This window comes from Pan troglodytes, chromosome 4, assembly GCF_028858775.2.
Source record: "Pan troglodytes isolate AG18354 chromosome 4, NHGRI_mPanTro3-v2.0_pri, whole genome shotgun sequence".
In the NCBI taxonomy this organism is placed as follows: Eukaryota; Metazoa; Chordata; class Mammalia; order Primates; family Hominidae; genus Pan; species Pan troglodytes.
The window spans coordinates 138120200-138134372 of NC_072402.2; the positions used below are offsets into that span (position 1 = coordinate 138120200).

Below are 14173 nucleotides of genomic sequence, written 5' to 3' on the forward strand. Positions count from 1 at the left end.
CTAGAATACAATGGCTTGATGTCAGCTCACTGCAACCTCCGCCTCCCAGGTTCAAGCGATTCTCCTGCCTCAGCCTCCCGAGTAGCTGGGATTACAGAAGTGCGCCACCACGCCCGACTAATTTTGTATTTTTATTAGATACGGGGTTTCACCATGTTGGTCAGGCTGGTCTCGAACTCCTGACCTCAGGTGATCCGCCCGCCTCGGCCTCCCAAAGTGCTGGGATTACACGTATGAGCCACCGTGCCCGGCTGGACACCTTCACTCTGCCTTTGCAGTGAAGTCCTTCATTTCTTTAACTCTTCTGTGTGTACTCTAATGTGTACACATTTTTAGGTCTGAGCAACCTGGGATGGTAGGCATTAACTTCTTTTGGGTTCTGGGGAAAAAGGGGCGGGTTTTGTTTTTGTTTTTTGAGATGGAGTTTCGCTCTGTCGCCAGGCTGGAGTGCAGTGGCGCGATCTCGGCACACTGCAACCTCCGCCTCCTGGGTTCAAGCGATTCCCCTGCCTTAGCCTCCTGAGTAGCTGGGACTACAGGCGCGTGCCACCACTCCCGGCTAATATTTTGTATTTTTTAGTAAAGACAGGGTTTCACCATGTCCAGGATGGTCTGGATCTCCTGACCTTGTGATCCCAAGGGGCGGTATTTTATGTGTATGCTTTTTTCTGTTGACTGTGGCTTGCGTAGAGTACTGTACCGTGATTGTTTTAAGTGCTCAGAGTATTTCTTCTATTTTGGTTCTGAGGTGCCTGAGTTGTCACCTGTGACCAGTTATTTTAACCTCTGGTCTTGGTGTTAAAGTACAGGAATTTCTCTGTGTGTACTAACAATCCTGGCTCTTGGATTTGAGAGGAATAAGGAGAAATTATTTGTGGGTTACAGACTGCAGTTAGTATACTGTCTTATCATTCTAGGTCTGAACAGGGTTTTATTTAATATTTAAAACCTTAGTACATTCTGACCCTAACATTTTGCTTTGGAAAAAAAAGTGTGTGGGTTATAAGGCGGGTAGTCCCTTGAATGTCTACGTCTTTGAATTTCACGGTAAGGGAAATAACTTCTAAGCCAAGGTGAGAGAAATGTTTTATTTGAGTAGGCAGTTATGGGGAGAGACTCTGGAGTATCCCTACTCTTGGTCTTGTGGAAGGCTTTATTTTATCCTTTCAGTGAAACGTGAGAGATTAAGCTAGAACACAGTACTTTTTAGCTAGGAAATGAAGGGTGGGGGATATCTTTAGACTAAAGATTAGAGCTTATTTTCTTTGAAACTTGTAAATGAGAATCTGAAAGAGTTTGCTTTGGTCTAAATGTGATAGAAAAAGGGGACCTTGATTTTCTTGACCATTTTTACATAATTGTCATGGGTGAGATGAAAGGTCACTCATTTGCCTTTTTTTTTAATTTTAATTTTTTGTTTTTTTTGAGACTGTGTCTTGCTCTTGTCACCCAGGCTGGAGTGCGGTGGCTCGATCTTGGCTCACTGCAACCCCCGTCTCCCAGGTTCAAGCTATTTTCCTGCCTCAGCCTCCCTAGTAACTGGGATTCCAGGTGCCTGCTACCACGACTGGCTAATTTTTTTGTATTTTTAGTAGAGATGAGGTTTTACCATGTTGGCCAGGTGGGTCTCAAACTCCTGACCTCAGGTGATCGCCCTTTCAGAGTGCTGGAATTACAGGCATGAGCCACCACGCCCGGCCTTAATTTTTTTTTTTTTTTTTTTTTTGAGACAGGTTTTGCTATGTTGTCCAGGCTAGCCTCAAACTCCTGGGCTCGGGTGGTCCTCCTACCTCATCCTCCTAAGTAGCTGGGACTATAGGCACACGCCACTGTGCCTGGCAACCATTTGCTTTTTTATAAGTAATAGTCTTACATTTCTTCACAGGTAGAGCACTAGTGTGCCCCCAAAGTCATAAATTTCTCTCTCTCTCTCTTTCTGACTGTGCATGTCTGTGTGTGTGTGTGTGTGTGTGTGTTTGTGTGTGTGTGTATGTGTAATGGTCTTTGGAGTCTCCATACCATGTAATTAAAGCTATGGGCAGAATCCATGCCTTTTGTATTTTTGAAGCTTATTGTAGAAGTCATGTGTTGGTGATTCCTACACCCACTTAGTGGTGCCTAATGTTAGGAGAACCCCGTATTCTCCTGTTTACTTATGTTTTCTGTGCCTAAAAGGATTTAGAGGTTAAGAGTACATATAGACCTCATTTTTGGAATGGAAGTTTCTAGGATACCCACTTTAGCCTAATCTAAGATGATGCTTAGTGGGTGTATAGATGCTTTCTTAATCTGTGTAAGCAGGAAATTTTTTTGGGGTCCTGTTTCTCCCATATCACATAGAGAGGAAATTCTTGGAGTATCTAGTCTTTATAGTATGTGTGGTAGAGTATAGTCTGTGCCTTTGTGAATAAAATGACCTGTTTTGGCCAAGCAAAAATTTTCCCTTTTCTTTTTCTGTCTGACAAGATGAGCTGTCTTCTTTTATTATTATTGCCTTTGAATTTTCAGTGTGAAAAGGTAACAGTGTTCTTCAAAAAATACTCATGTAATTGGCATTTGATGAATAATACTAAAATCTTCAGTCTCATCTTTCCTAAATATTTTGTTTATTTTTATTTATTTTTTTGAGACAGGGTCTCATTCTGTCACCCAGGCTGGAGTGCAGTGGCACGATCTTGGCTCACTGCAACCTCCGCCTCCTGGGTTCAAGCGATTCTTCTGTCTCACCCTCCTGAGTAGCTGGGATTACAGATATCCACCACCACTCCCACGTAATTTTTATATTTTTGGTAGAGACAGCGTTTTGTCACGTTGGCCAGGCTGGTCTCAAACTTCTGGCCTCAAGTGATTCTCCCACCTTGGTCTCCCAAAGTGTTGAGATTACAGGCGTGAGCCACCATGCCTGGCCTTCATTTTTCCTAAATATTTATAACCACCAGGCATGGTGGCTCACGCCTGTAATCACAGCACTTTGGGAGGCCAAGGCGGGTGGATCAGCTGAGGTCAGGAGTTAGAGACCAGCCTGGCCAACATGGCAAAATTCTGTCTCTATTAAAACAAAAAATTAGCCAGGCTTGGTGGAGGGCGCCTGTAATCTGAGTTACTCAGGAGGCTGAGGGAGGAGAATCACTTGAACCCAGGAGGCAGAGGTTGCAGTGAGCCAAGATCACGCCACTGCCCTCCAGCCAGGGTGACAGAGAGAGACTCTGTCTCAAAAAAAAAAAAAATTAAATTAAATTAAAATATTTTAGAAACAAGTACCTAGACATCCAAAAAGATGATGAATTGGTGTGTAGTTTGGGAGTGAAGTTTGTCTTGTTGCTCTAATGGGGCAGGATTAGGTGAGAAATAAGAAATGTGGAGCCCTAGTATTTTTGCTCTAGAATTAGTTGGTCTTCTACATTTTGTGTACAGAGGAGTAGACACTCTAAGGACCTCTTTATATTTAATATCAGAGCCAAGAGCTGAGAAAAAACAAGCTACTCTTTCTTGCTGGCCAAGCAAAAGACCTTTTGGTTAGAGGAATGGACTCACATCTTTCAGTACTTTTTTTTTTTTTTTTTTGAGATGGAGTCTTGTCGCCCAGGCTGGCACGATCTTAGCTCACTGCAACCTCTGCTTCCTGCATTCAAGCGATTCTCCTGCCTCAGTAGTGAGATTACAAGTGCGTGCCACCATGCCTGGCTAATTTTTCTATCTTTAGCAGAGATGGGGGTTTCACCATATTGGCCAGGCTGGTCTCGAACTCCTGACCTCAGGTGATCTGCTCGCCTAGGTCTCCCAAAGTGCTGGGATTACAGGCGTGAGCCACCCACCTGGCCCTTTTGTTATTTTAAACATTGGGGTAAATACCTGCTTCGTATTTCTTCAGGCATTCTTAGCATGTTTCTTAGCTATCGAAGCCCTTGATTAGAAGAGCTAGCACTGCATTGAATCCTATTAAGAAATGTATCCATGTTCAGAATAGAAGTTAGGTTAAAAATTTCTTAAAAACCACTTTAGGCCTGGTGCGGTGGCTAACGCCTGTAATCCCAGCACTTTGGGAGGCCGAGGTGGGTGGATCACAAGATCAGGAGTTCGAGACCAGCCTGACCAACATGGTGAAACCCCATCTCTACTAAAAAACAAAAATTAGGTGGGCGTGGTGGCACGCACCTGCAATCTCAGCCTACTCAGGAGGCTGAGGCAGGAGAATTGCTTGAACCTGGGAGGCGGAAGTCACAGTGAGCTGAGATCGCGTCACTGCACTCCAGCCTGGGTGACAGAGTGAGACTCCATCTCTAAAAAAAAAAAAAAAAACCACTTTAAAAAATGGTTTTTATTTTAAATTTTTATTTATTTATTTTGAGATTAGGATTACAGGTGTGAGCCACCACACCCAGCCTATTTTTATTTATTTATTTATTTTTAGAGATGGGCTTTCGCTCTGTCACCCAGGCTGGAATGCAGTGGCATGATCATAGTTCACTGCAACCTCGAATTCCTGGGCTCAAGCAATCCTACTGCCTCAGCCTCCCAAAGAGCTAGGTCTAACTAGAGGTGTACTCCACCACTCCACCTGATTTAAAAAAAAAAAAAAGTGTTGCCCAGGCTAGTCTTGAACTCCTGGCCTCAAGGGATCCTCTTGCCTTGGCCTCCAAAAATGCAGAGATTACAAGTTGTAAGCCACTGTGCCTGACCGAAAAACCAATTTTTAAATTTTAATTTTAGAATTGTGGTCTTTTAATATTTTTAGCAAATCGAAATAAAAATACAATTTCTAAAGAAAAGATTGTGTGAGACATGGTTTTCAATTTTTGTCGTAAGAATGAATGTGTGTGTATATGTGTGTTTGTGTGTGTATGTGTGTGTGTGACAGCCCCCTTTTAAAATTATTACAAAAGTGGCCGGGCGCGGTGGCTCACGCCTGTAATCCCACCACTTTGGGAGGCCAAAGCGGATGGATCATCTGAGGTCAGGAGTTTGAGACCAGCCTGACCAACATGGTGAAAGCCTGTCTCTACTAAAAATACAAAAATTAGCTGGGTATGGTGGCAGGCGCCTGTAATCCCAGCCACTTGGGAGGCTGAGGCAGGAGAATCTCTTGAACCCGGGAGACGGAGGCTGCAGTCAGCCAAGATCATACCAGTGCACTCCAGTCTGGGTAACAGAGCAAGACTCCATCTCAAAAAATTAGAAAATAATAAAATTATTACAAAATAGTTACTTGTTGAAAAACTCAACAATATAGATAGTAGGTATAAGGGGAAAAGTAAAAGTGCTTCTTCCCACCCCCATTAATTCTTCAAATTCTACCCTTCAAGGTAACCAATATTAAAATTTTTCGTTCAGTAAATTTTCTAGGCCTATCTTTCTATGTATATGTGTATATATGTTCATATACACATACTTTAAAGGCATATCAAATTTAAAAGTGTAGCTTTATATCACACTGAGGTTTTTTTCTTGAAGCAGGTGCTGTATTTACAATTATATAAAAGTAAAAGCACGCAGAAATTGTATTTAGCTCTGAAAATATAGCACAAGCTTTGTAGGGATTCCTTTTTCCCTGAAAATTACTTTTAACGTCAAAAGCGGAAGTCATACAGAAATCCCATCCTGATTTTCTCCAGTAGGTAAGGAGTTGGGTCATATCCTTTAAGATTGTTTAAGATCTATATATAATCTGTTTTTTAATTTTTAATTAAATTTTTTTTACTGTTATGTGTTTTGAGAGATGGGGGTCTCGCTTTTTTGCCCAGGCTGGCTGTTGCCCTGGCTACACAGTGCGGTGGCATGGTCATAACTCTCTGTGGTCTCCAACTCCTGGGCTCAAGCAATCCTTCTGCTTCAGCCTCCCAAGTAGTCAGGACTACAGGGGACTATATGTGTGCACCACAATACTTGGCTAATATGATCTATAATCTAGAGCAGTTTCTCAAGAGCAACATATAGACATTTTGGGACAGAGAATTCTTTGTTGTGAGGGGCTGTCCTGTGCATTAGAAGCATCCCTGGCCTCTACCCACTAGATGCCAGTAGAACCCGATTATGATAGCCAAAAATTGTTCAGATGTTGCCAAATGTCTCCTAGGGACAAAATCACTCCTGGTTGAGAGCTACCGGTCTAGAGGCCACTCTTGTCAGGAATGGTAGTTTTGTTATACTCTGTATTCAAACTTAAGGTAAACAAGGTGAGTCACTGCTTTTAATAGCATCTCAGGACTTATGCTTATAACCTGAACAAGGGAGAAATAGAAGGTACTGAAAGGTTTAATATAAAACTAACATGCACTGCTGTAAATTTTCTATGGTAAATGTGTCATTTTGGGGAACTTTCACTTAAAATATACTATTTTTCAAAAAGTTCAGTTGTCAATGAAAATGAATTTTTAAAAAACTTTTATGGGGACTTCCAGTTTGTTCAAAGTAGAAATGCTTTATTCCATAAATTATCATTTGTAGTGATAACATAGGAAATATAACTTTGTATTCTAGTGGGCTAATTTTGGAGACTTTGGAAATGCTTATTGAATAAAAAGAATTATATGTTATTACTGTAACAATTTTTTTTTTTTTTTTTGAGTCAGAGGAGCCTTGCTCTGTCACCCAGGCTGGAGTGCAGTGGCAGGATCTCGGCTCACTGCAGCCTCCACCTCCTGGGTTCAAGCGATTCTCCTGCCTCAGCCTCCCGAGTAGCTGGGACTACAGGCGCGTGCCACCACGCTTGGCTAATTTTTTGTATTTTTAGTAGAGACGGTGTTTCACTGTGTTACCCAGGATGGTCTCGGTCTCCTGACCTTGTGATCCACCCGCCTCAGCCTCCCAAAGTGCTGGGATTACAGGTGTGAGCCACCGCGCCCAGCCACAATTTTTTTGTATGTTGCACAAATATCAACCTTTCACAAGCTTCATGATGTAAAACCTTAAGACTTTACATATAAAATGATGCATTGATAAGTATATTTATGTGAATGGTGGGGTTGATGCAGAGTTGATTAGTATGGGTGGAGGAAAACTTTTTGGGAAACTTTAAGTATGAGAGGTTTTTGTTGTTATTATTTAGTGTATTTTCAATAGATAATTACATTCATATAGTTCATAAGTCAAAGTAATATAAGGGCAGATACAGTGAAGTCTCAATCTCACCCTGCTCCCACATATCTTGCTCTTTATACTTTTAATAAAAGTATTATATAGCCTTTCAGAATTTCTTTATGAAAATACGACTATGTGTATTTTCCCTACTGTTACACAGATGGTAAGATGCTACTTATATGAAATTTTTAAATGGTAAATATGAGAGGGATTTAGACTTTTTTAAAAAATTAAAGTGATAAATTATGTTATGAATGAAGGATGGAGGTGAGTTTAAGCACTTTCCTTTCTGAGTCTATTTGTTAGTAGAGTGCTGATTGACTAGATGAATTCAAAATCAGTTCTGGCCTTCTGATTCGGTGATCACTAATATAAATAAAATATGTTACTTTAAAGAAAAGCAAAACAGTTTTAAACAGTTTTAGCCTTGAATTGGCAAGTAAACAAAATAAATGACAAGTTTACCAAATTTTTTTTTTTGGCCAAATTTACTTTCTCAGAACCAAAGTTGTAATAAATAAAATCAATTCTTTTTTTAAACCCACTATAAAGGAACTGTTCCAATGTATCTGTCTTCACAGACCTTATTGATCACATTTCCCTCTCCTATTGCTTGTCTATAGAGTCATAGAATCTTGGTGATAATCCTATCTCATCTCATTTTTAGGTAACTGCTACCATTTATTGAATGCTTATTATATGCCAGTACCGTACTAGATACTTTCGTTATTTTATTTAATCGTTTCATCACCCCTTTGAGGTAGGTATTATCTACATTTTTATAGATGAATAAGTGTAGGCTTAGAGAGTTTTTAGAGTAATGAATCTAGAAAACAAAAAAATGGTTAAAATGTTATATGGCTAGTGACTGGTAAAGGTGGGATTTGAATGTGATACTGAATTTAGAGCCCATACTGTTGTTATTTTGCTTCAAATTAAGAAATATGTAGTTTTTGGTTACCAAATGCTGTTTTTTAAATAAATCATTGTTTAGTTCCTATTGAAGTTTTCACAGATATAAAGTAAAATGGAGAAAATAAGCAGGATGTAGTGAATTTCTAATGAAGCTATTTTTTTCCACTTTTTTCTATTTTGACAAATACTCTTCCTACTTTTACAAAATGAATTTGTAAAACTATCTGTACTTAACAGAATATCAACTGGAAACTTCATCTGGGACCCTGGATAAAAGCCTCAGAAGTCTGGGAACTGTTGAGCTAAATGACTTGCCCAGATCACACAGTTAATATGTAGCAGTCAAGACTGAAAAATAGGCCATCTGATTCCCATTCTAGTTATCCTACCTTCCAGATTCTCCTAACTTTCTTTTGATGCATTATATTAATGAGTTTAATTAGTTGCTTATAAATGCCTCTTTCAAACTATTATAGTTTATAATCCATAGTTGATCTTGTTGGAAAAGTTGTTTTTTTTTTTTTTGGCTGTTTTTTTTTTGGTTTGTTTGAGAACGGAGTCTCACTCTGTTGCCCAGGCTGGAGTGTAATGGTGCAATCTTGGCTCACTGCAACCTCTGCCTCCCGAGTTCAAGCAATTCTCCTGCCTCAGCCTCCTGAGTAGCTGGGATTATAGGCGGCCGCCACCATACCCAGCTAATTTTTTTTTGTATTTTTAGTAGAGATGGGGTTTCACCATGTTGGCCAGGCTGGTCTTGAACTCCTGACCTCAGACTATCTGCCCACCTCAGCCTCCCAAAGTGCTGGGATTATAGGCTTGAGCCACTGTGCCTGGCCTTTTTTTAAATTTTTTTTTTTTTGAGGCAGGGTCCCGTTATGTCACCCAAGCTGGAGTGCAGTGGTGCAGGAGTGCAGTGGCTCACGATCGCATGGCGCAATCACGGCTCAGGCAGCCTTGACCTTCTGGGCTCAAGCGATCCTCCCCTTTCAGCCTCCGAAGTGTCTGGGACCACAGGCACACACCACTGTACCCTGCTAATTTTTAAATTAAATTTAATTAATTAATTTTTTCCGACACACAGTCTTAGTTGCCCAGGCTGGAGTGCAGTGGCAGATCTCAGCTCACTGCAACCTCCGCCTCCTGGGTTCAGGCAATTCTCCTGCCTTAGCCTCCCAAGTAGCTAGGATTACAGGTGCGTGCCACCATGCCCCGCTAATTTGTTGTATTTTTAGTAGAGATGGGGTTTCACCATGTTGACCAGGCTGGTCTCAAACTCCTGACCTTGTGATCTGCCCGCCTCCCAAAGTGCTGCAATTACAGGCGTGAGCCTCCGTGCCCGGCTATTTTTTTTGTAGTTACAAGGTCTCATTATGTTGTCCAGGCTGGTCTCAAACTCCTGAGCTCAAGGGATCCTCCTGCAGTGGCCTCCCAGAGGGCCAAGATTACAGGCATGAGCTACCACGCCTGGCCAGAAAAGTTTTATATTTTTTAATGAAATTACTGTCATGTAGATCAGCATAAGAGAGTGTACCACTAGAGTATAGGGGGAGCAGTATTCTAAAGAAATTTTGTAATGAACTTAATTGGAAAGTTCAGGTCTTCATTATTCATTTAAAAAGGATTAAGAAATAATTAAAACCATTGAAATAGAAAGGCATATGCCCAACTTTGCAGCTTTGCCAATATGGGAAATATTTGTTTTACAATATTGTTATATTCTAATTATTTTGTAAAAATTGTAATCTGCTTTTCTATTGATAGTTACAGACAGTGCATGGTTCCTGTGAGTAAAGATCAATTGACTTATGATGATTGACTAGTTTACCTTTCTTCCTGCCAAGTTTACGTAAACCAGGAAGAAAGTAAGGTTGTATATAAAAAAGTTTGTTGGACTGAAATTTAGCAACTATTTGTGAAAGAGCACATTTGGCTCTTCCTCTGCTACATAGACTTCTGTTTTCACAAAGTTTTCCACTTACTGAATAGATACTGTTTTCAGTAGTAGAAAGGATGTTTTTAAAAAAAATGTAGATATCCCACTGTATGCTAGTGATTGATTCATCTGTATTAGTATGCAATTTTGAAAAGAGAAAGGCAAGTATATCCCTAGAGGTTACCCCTAAGAACCAACTAAGAACCAAAGAGTTAAACAAGAAAACAGTTTATTCATTTGCCAAGGTAAGTTTGATGTGTTTAAAAATTTACAATGAGGACAATTAGATTGAGAATGAGTTTGTTTTTTAGATTTTGGTAAAATATTCATAACATAAAATCTATCATTTTAACCATTTTTTGTTTTTGTTTTAAAATTGTGGTAGAATATGTATATATAACATAAACTTTACCATTTTAATCACATTTATACTTTAACCACTGTACATGTATGTTAAATGTACAGTTCAGTGGCATTAAGTGTATTTACATTGTTGTGCAACCTTCACCATCAACCATCTCCAGAACTTTCTCATCTTCCAAACTGAAATTCTGTACTTGTTAAACAATAATTCTCCCATTCTCCCTTCCCCTAACCCCTAGCAACTACCATTCTACATTTTCTCTCTATGAATTTTACTACTTATATAATTGGAATCATGCAGTATTTGTCCTTCTGTGACTGGCTTTGTTCTCTTAGCATAATGTCTTCAGGGTTAATCCAGTTGTTGCTTGTGTCAAAATTTTATTCTTTTAAAGTTAAATAAATTCAATTGTGTGTGTATATGTATATTTATGTGTGTATATATGTACACACATGCACACTCCCCATATTTTATTTATCTGTTCATTTGGGTTTTGTTTGTTTTGTTTTTTTTTTGGAGATGGAGTCTTGCTCTGTCACCCAGGCTGGAGTGCAGTGGCACAATCTCAGCTCACTGCAACCTCCACCTCCTGGGTTCAAGTGATTCTCCTGCTTCAGCCTCCCGAGTAGCTGAGACTACAGGAGTGTGCCACCATGCCTGGCTAATTTTTGTATTTTTAGTAGAGATGGGGTTTTGCTATGTAGGCCAGGCTTGTCTCAAACTCCTGACCTCATGTGATCCACTCGCCTCGACCTCCTAAAGTGTTGGGATTACAGGTATGAGCCACTGTGCCCGGTCTATCTGTTCATCTGTTGATGGACACTTGGATTGCTTCCACCATTGGGCTATTACGAATAATGCTGTTATGAACATAGATATGCAAATATCTCTTTGAGGCCTGCATTCAATTATTTTAGGTATATACCCAGAAATGGAATTGCTGGATCATATGGTAATTCTATTTTTAATTTTTTGAGGAACTGCAATACTGTGTTCTATATCAGCTGTATCATTTGACATTCCTAACAGCAAAGCACAAGGAAGGGTTCTAATTTCTCCATATTCTAGCCAACAGTTATTTATGTTTGTTTTTTGATAATAGCCATTCTAATGGGTATGAAGTGGTATTTCATTGTGGTTTTGATTTGTTATTTCTCTAATGATTAGTAATGTTAAGCATCTTTTCGTATGCTTATTGGCCATTTCTGTATCTTTGGTGAAATGTCCATTCAAATCCGTTGTACATTTAAAAAGAAATTGTATTGCCGATTAGGCACAGTGGCTCACGCCTGTAATCCCAGCACTTTGGGAGGCTGAGGCAGGAAGATCATCTGAGCCCAGGAGTTCAGAACCAGCCTGGGCAATATAGGGAACCCTGTCTCTACAAAAAGTAAAAAAAAATTAGCCAGGCATGGTGGCACATACCTGTAGTCCCAGCTACTCAAGAGGCTGAGGTGGGAGGATTGCTTGGGCTTGTGTGGTCGAGGCTGCAATAAGCTGTGACTGCCACTGTCACTGCACTCCAGCCTGGGTGACAAGAGTGACACCCTGTCTCAAAAAAAAAAATTGTGTTGTTTGTTTTTTATTGTTTAGTTGTAGGAATTCTTCATATATTCTGGATATTAATCCCTTATCAGATACATAATTAACAAATATTTGCCTTCATTCTGTGGCTTGTCATTTCATTCTGTTGCTGTGGTGTCCTTTCATGAACAAAAAGTTGCTAATTTTGATGAACCTAATTTATCTGTTTTTTTATTTCGTCGTATGCTTATGATGTCATGAAATTATTGCCATCTCCAATGTCATGAAGATTTTCAGGCGTGGTGGTTCACACCTATAATCCCAGCGCTTTGGGAGGCCGAGGCGGGCGGATCACAAGGTCAGGAGTTTGAGACCAGCCTGACCAACATGGTGAAATCCCATCTCTACTAAAAAATACAAAAATTAGCCGGGCATGGTGGTGCCTGCCTGTAATCCCAGCTATTCAGGAGGCTGAGGCAGGAGAATTGCTTGAACCTGGGAGGCGGAGGTTGCAGTGAGCTGAGATCTTGCCACTGCACTCCAGCCTGGGTGACAGAGCGAGACTTCGTCTTAAGAAAAAAAAAAAAGAGTTTTATAGTCTAAGCTTTTAAATTTACGCCTTTGATACCTTTTTTTTTTTTTTTTTGAGATGGAGTCTTGCTCTGTCGCCCAGGCTGGAGTACAGTGGTGCAATCTCGGCTCACTGTAACCTCCACCTTCTGGGTTCAGGCGATTCTCCTGCCTCAGCCTCCCAAGTAGCTGGGATTACAGGTGCACGCCACCACGCCCAGCTAATTTTTGTATTTTTAGTACATAGGGGGTTTGCCATGTTGGCCAGGCTGGTCTTGAACTCCTGACCTCAAGTGATCTGCCTGCCTCTGCCTCCCAAAGTGCTGGGATTACAGGCCTCAGCCACCGCACCCAGCCGCCTTTGATACATTTTGAGTTAATTTTTTAAAATTTATTTTTATTTATTTATTTGTTTTATTATACTTTAAGTTCTAGGGTACATGTGCACAACGTGCAGGTTTGTTACATATGTACACATGTGCCATGTTGGTGTGCTGTACCCATTAACTTGTCATTTACATTAGGTACATTTCCTAATGCTATCCCTTCCCCCTCCCCAGACCCCACGACAGGCCCCGGTGTGTGATGTGCCCCACCCTGTGTCCAGGTGTTCTCATTGTTCAATTCCCACCTATGAGTGAGAACGTGCAGTGTCTGGTTTTCTGTCCTTGCAATAGTTTGCTCAGAATGATGGTTTCCAGCTTCATCCATGTCCCTACAAAGGATACAAACTCATCCTTTCTTATGGCTGCATAGTATTCCATGGTGTACATGTGGTACATTTTGTTAATCCAGTCTATCATTGATGGACGTTTGGGTTGGTTCCAAGTCTTTGCTATTGTGAATAGTGCCGCAGTAAACGTACGTGTGCGTGTGTCTTTATAGCAGCATGATTTATAATCCTTTGGGTATATACCCAGTAATGGGATGGCTGGGTCAAATGGTATTTCTAGTTCTACATCCTTGAGGAATCGCCAAGTTAATTTTTGTGTATGGTATAAGGTAAGGTCCAATTTCATGCTTTTGCTTGTGGATATCCAGTTTTTTAGCACCATTTGTTAAAGACCATTATTTTCCCATTGAATAGCCTTGGCATCCTTGTCAAAAATCAATTGACCATATATAAGTGGGTTTACTTTCTTGACTCTCTGATCTATTCCACTGGTCTATATGTCTGTCTCTTTGCCACCATCCTCTTTTGATTACTGTAGCTTTGTAGTAAGTTGAAATTAGGAAGCATTAGTCTTTCAAATTTGTTCTTTTTTTTAATTTTAATTTTTTATAGAGATGAGGTCTTACTATGTTGTCCAGGCTGGTCTCAAACTCCTGGCCTCAAGTGATCCTCCCACCTTGGCCTCCTAAAATGCTGAGATTACAAGTGTGAGGCACCATGCCTAACCTGTTCTTCTTTTTTAAGATTATTTTGACTATTCTGGGTCTTTTGAGATCCCATATTAATTCTAGGATGGGTTTTTATTTTTTTAATTTCTGCAAAAAGTGCCATTGAGATTCAATAGGGATTGCATTGACTCTATAGATTGTTTTGGATGAGAAAAACTTTTAATACAAATTTTATGTAATTGTTTTATTATAATAATTATTAGCAAATCAAAGGACTTGATCTTGACAAAATATTAAAAAGCATCTATGATGGAGAGGCTGCCAGAGCAGTCAACTGATGTTCTCCCTGAAGCCATTGAACCCAAAATAACATGGGATGTTTACTTTGAGTATATGTTTTTGAAATATAATCCTTATTTTTTCCTGATTTATCCTCATATTGACTAATT

The 14173-nt window shown here is 40.0% G+C and overlaps 1 protein-coding gene across 12 annotated transcripts in view; it reads left to right on the top strand.

The window, feature by feature from the left end:
• The window catches only part of ANKHD1 (ankyrin repeat and KH domain containing 1), a 135906-nt gene that overhangs the window by 1332 nt on the left and 120401 nt on the right, over positions 1–14173 (top strand). The window lies entirely within an intron of this gene.